The 5,263-nt window shown below is 45.4% G+C and overlaps 1 long non-coding RNA gene across 1 annotated transcript; it reads right to left on the reverse strand.

The window, feature by feature from the left end:
- Positions 1-3,470: 3,470 nt before the first annotated feature.
- LOC130521815 (uncharacterized) lies at positions 3,471-5,263 on the reverse strand. The gene is made up of 3 exons (XR_008949464.1): positions 4,816-5,263; positions 3,925-4,023; positions 3,471-3,548 (listed from the first exon to the last, which is right to left on the reverse strand). It is a non-coding gene; the product is annotated as an uncharacterized LOC130521815 (long non-coding RNA).

Genomic DNA, 5,263 nt, shown 5'->3' on the forward strand with positions numbered 1-5,263 from the left:
GACCCGAAAAGCAAACAGCATCTTTCAAAACACACGACAACCCCACTGGTGGCAAATCTCCAATGCCAAAATAACGTTATCTTCTCTTCTGGTGTGTGAAGGGCACTGAGGGACACTAGAAGCAAGTGCCTGTGCAATGAGAAGTATTGTAATTATAAGACAAATGAAAAAAATTGATTTCCAATTTTAAAAAATGTATTCTACTTTCATGGTGAAGCTACTGCTGTTACACAGGACATTTTCCCCAAGACAGAATAAGCTAGTAGGTGTCAAAAATGGTTCTTCATAGACCGGCTAGTGTCTGGAGACAGGTGATAAATAAACCCACTGAAAAACTGAGAATAAAGCACTTTTTAAAGCCTGGACTACCATCTTTGAGCTTTGCTCATTTTTACCATTTTTCCATTAATGTTTTGGTGCTTGTTAAGCCCTGAAACTTGTTCCCCCTCAGCAACCGAATTAGAGTTAACAGAAAAGGACAATGTCAACGTGGCAATGAAATAAATGACAAAGCTTTCTGTGACACATTCCTGAGCAAACAAAAGATGGGGAAAACTTGCCTCTTGTGCCTTTTTCATATCTGCAATGTCCTCTCAGAGGTATTAAAAGAGTGGAGGAATAAAGAAAACTAATTACGAACAAAGACCGAAGCTCGGCAGTACTAACCAGCAAATGAACACGCAGAGTTATGAAAGGAAACCCACAAATCAGAGGTCCAGCAGCTCCCCGTCAGCAGCAGCACCTGAGCTGCGCGTCAGTCCAGATTTCCTTAACTCACCTCAAATCCTGCTGCAATTCTGTGATGCCTGAGTATTTTAGACACGTGAAACCAAACCAAAAACATCCCCCAACTGGCCACTGCAAGTCACACACTCTAGCAAACCAGCTCATTAAACCAGCATCATAAACAGAGCCGATCCTACCTTCGCTGCTTTCCAATCACACAGAGCTGGTTTTAAAGTTTGCCTGTTCTCCATGTCTTCGCTTCTCTGTTGTTGCTCTGCTCAGCTGTCACTGGATTCACTTTCTATGTTCCTAATTAGACAACTCTGTCACCTGTCTCCGCCTGCATGGGAGCCATCAAGCTGTGCTGCGTTCATAGACAGGCCACAACTTCCGCTCAGAAAGAAAGAAAGATGTTAAAAAATAAAATAAAATAAACTTGAAAGATCATTACACAGCAATAGAACAAACATCTCCTGCATGTCTGAAGAAAAAAGGCCCAATTGTTTCAGTTCAGGAATAGTTAGCTGTGAAACAACCTTCTGATAAGACACCGTTCTGAACCTTTCCCAAGAGTCCGTGCTGGTTACTGATTCCATTTATCTAAAATGGTGCCATCAGCCATGACCACAACTGTCACTTGGTTCACCTTTCAGGACGACGCCCACTATTAACAGTGACTGGGGGGCTTCTCGGGGGTGAACGCAATTATGGGAAACGGTACCTTGCTGCCACACTGAAGAGCAAGGCGAAGAAAATGAAAATTTAAAACCGAAGACTGACAGGAGTTTAAGGGAGTAGGCCGGCGCTTGGCGGGATCAAGCGAAGCACGGCAAACTGGGACGTGGGTCGGCTGAGGAAAGAGCTTAAGGGCTCCCCAACCATTCCGTTCATCATGTGAATGAAAGCAAACCTGCTCTGACAGGAGGAGGTTCTTCAAGAAGGTAGTGGTGGATGAAACAGCCCCAGTTGGCAGAGAGGAATAAAAGCAGCGGGGAGGCGGCAAGTACCTACGTAGCGTGTTGAGCTGACCGCGGAAATCATCGCCAATCCTCAGAAACGACTCTTGCAACAAGGCACGGGAAGGGAGGGATGGTGGCGGGGGACATTATGTCGTTTTTCAGGGATTTGCACACTTCAAAGATGACTGCTCCTCCTGAGATGGAACGGAAAAGCCAACAGTGTGAGCAGGGAGCACAATAGATGTTTGAAAGGAGAGAGCTGCAGGCAGTGGGAGCGCAGACGGCTGACAGCACGACGGTCATTTCTTCTGTAGAGAAGTGAGTACTCAGGAGAAACTAAACTACTGCAGAATCGCGTTTAATGATCAGGGGGAGCAATCTGGAGACCGAGCGTGTGACTCGCACGCAAGCTAGTTGAGCTCCAGGGAATATCGGAGACTTTTCTATCTAGGACAGCTGGGTACTTCGCTGCGAAAAGAAGTTATTTGGCTGAAGAAATATTGTGCGGAAGATTTGTACTTTTCTGCCACTTCTGCCGTTTGTAAGATGCTCTGTGTCCCCCCCCCCCCACCCCACCCCCCGGTTGATGCTGTGCCTTACCTGAGTCTTCTATTTTTAACTCCTGTGACGGACATTTTGTGGATGTGGCTCTGACAGAAATGAGGCCATCTGCATGTCGGGGCAAACCCGTGCGGGAGTTTCACCTCCTCTGCATCTTCACTGCTGTGAACAGAACATCTGGGACGCTGGCCCATCAGCCTGGTTTCCACTACAGAATACCATTTTAATGCAATTATTTATTCATCTCTCTGTCCCCAAAAGAATAAATCTAATATCTCTGTAACAAATCTCACATACTCCAGAAGCTACAACAGTAGGTGAGGATTGAATGATGAGATGTCTGCCAGGTGACATTGGAAAATTGCACAATGAAATGCAATAATTCAACAAGGAATCACAAATTAAACAAAACATAATGAAAAGAGAAAAGAATGATTCAAACCATGATTAAGCAAAGGAATCCATTTATAAATGTACAGTGAATTTGTAATTGTGCTCATTTGTTTATGAATACTAAGGTGCCTGTACAAAACTAGTAATATGTGCAATAAGGATGCCTAAACAATAACACAGCTGAAAAGGTCAAATAGGTAACTAGTTAGTGTGGCCATTGTTGCAGACTCCTGTCAGCTGCTACAGCGGCTGATAGTAGGGGAAAGAAAGAGTTTCTGTGTCTGCTTGTCCAGCATGTCAGACTCCTGGATGTCCTGCCTGGGGGGAGCAGAGTGAAGTGATCCTTGATAATGGAGGTTGTTCTCCTGTGGACTCTGCTGTTGGTGCTATGCAGAGACGTCAGGGGAGTGTTGGGAGGCTTCACCATTCTCCGCAGGCGTGTGCGGCGCGTGATGATGGAGCTGCCGTACCACACCGCGATGGTCAGGACGGACTCGACAACACAGCAGTTGTGGTTTGCTGAAGGGTCTTTGGTGACATGCCAATCTTCCTCAGTGTCTTCAGGAAGAGAAGCTGCCGCTGAGCCTTCTTCACCAGCTGTGCAGTGCTAAGTGGCCAGATGAGGGCCTTTCTGATGTGGGCCCTCTGAATAATCAAAGCTGCTCACCCTCTCCAATTCCTGCCACCATAAGAAGTAGATGAGGGTTCATCTCTCCTTCCTTATGTCCTCCATCATCTCCTTGGTCTTACCTGTGCTGAAGGTGAAGTTGTCCTCATCTTGTGTCACCAGAGTGGCCACTTACCTCCTAAAGGCCCCTTCATTCCCTGTGAGGAACACACCCCTGTGAGGTGCCAATGTTCGTGGTGATGCTGATTTAAGTCCTGTTCCCTGACTTTACAGACTGGGGCCTAAAGAAGTACAGAGGCCAGTTAAAGAGGATGGGTGTAGTCCGAGGAGTTCAGTTTATGTGTTAGCTTGTGGGGGTGCAGTCAATGAGGAGCATCCTGATGTAGGAGTCTTCATTCTCTACTGTCAGGGTTTTTAACTTGTTTGTGTTAACTGAAGCATGTGAATTGGGATCCCAGTTTATTCCTGACAATTATGTAAGTGGCACTTAAGATGGGGGCCACAAAGGCCTCGAAACAACTCAAACCAACATGTAAGTGGTCAGGTCCTCTGATGTTTACATCCCTGCTTGTGTTTTCTCCTCCAGGGGACCCTGACCTCACACCACTTCCACCCTAACACCAAGCCATCAACTTCAGCTCTCTGTAATTAACTTACAGCGGTGCGTGCAGGGTGTCATGCTCATCCTGTGACGCTGCCGCCCTGCTATAAGTCTCCGTGCCAGAGACCTGGTCACCACCTGCATCCCTCCTGAATCTGGGAGAAAAGTCAAAAGTCAAACCAAATTAGTAATGATTCCAAAATTTCTATTCATAAAAAGCATTTGAAGTCTAAAACAACACCTTCTGATGGCCTGGGCTAAGCCCCTCTTCCCCCTTTTCCGACTTAAAGTGGGATGTCTGTGCTTTTCCCCAGCATTTCAAACTCAGGTGTGGCTTTTTCTTCCCACGCTGGTGCTGGTGGGATGAATTTCTGAACTGGTCCATTTCTCTGTTTTTTTTTTCCACTTCAGATAGTCTTCTATATTGCACTCACCTCATTCTCCGCTGCAGTAATGTGAAACCACTCAATTCATTTTCTATTTTGGTGGCTGAGGCCCTCAGACATTATTTGTCACCTGACCTCTATCTCACCTACAAGCGCCGTAATTTCGGTTTCAGAGGGGGGAAAAATCATTTCCTTCATCTCTGCTGCCAATATTCAACAGAAAGAGTGAATAACCATTAATCACACAGGCTCGCTTATGACAAGTTATTATAAATATTAGAGTATTTGAACCGAGGCCCAGAATACATATTACATTTGTATAAATGCAGAAATGCTTATTATTTTTCTGCACAATATTTATATTTCAAACGTGTAATCTTATTGTGCAAGACATCTAGCTATATTTTGTCATGCCAAAGGTCCAGTCCTTGAACATTTCTGACTTTATGTCTATAATACTACTGTATAAAGCTAAGCAGCTGTCTTCCTTTAAAAACATGAAGGATCCATAATTGAGAATAGAAGTGAGGTCAGTCATGGCAACAGCAAAAAGCAACTTACCTAACTGGATGTTTAAAGTTTAAAGTTGGTCAACATGGTCAGCTCAGTTTGCTCTCAGGAGGTTCACGTTTTTCCCAGATGAGACGTTTCCAGCCACCGTCTTTGATAATTCACAATCACCTGCTATAATGCAACAGACGCAGGAGCATCAGCTGCGATCTGGCTACTCAGTTCTTAACAGGCCCGAGAGACTAGTAAATGAAGTGAAGATAAAGTTCATTTGAGCAGGCAATCTGTGGAAATTAAGCCTTGACGGAGTCTTTGAGAGTTAAGAGCAAATGGGGCGATGTTGTTTTGATGGAGTGGTGTCTGCCCTGAGCAGCAGCGGCAGCAGCAAGATAAATCCCCCTACGGAGTCCAAACACTGGTGGGGGTGGTGCTGTTTTGGCAGCTGATGAGACAGAAAAGCTGCTGAGGCTGATGAATCTGTGAAGTCTGGAATGGACGG

This window comes from Takifugu flavidus, chromosome 2 (genome assembly GCF_003711565.1).
Source record: "Takifugu flavidus isolate HTHZ2018 chromosome 2, ASM371156v2, whole genome shotgun sequence".
Lineage (NCBI taxonomy): Eukaryota > Metazoa > Chordata > Actinopteri > Tetraodontiformes > Tetraodontidae > Takifugu > Takifugu flavidus.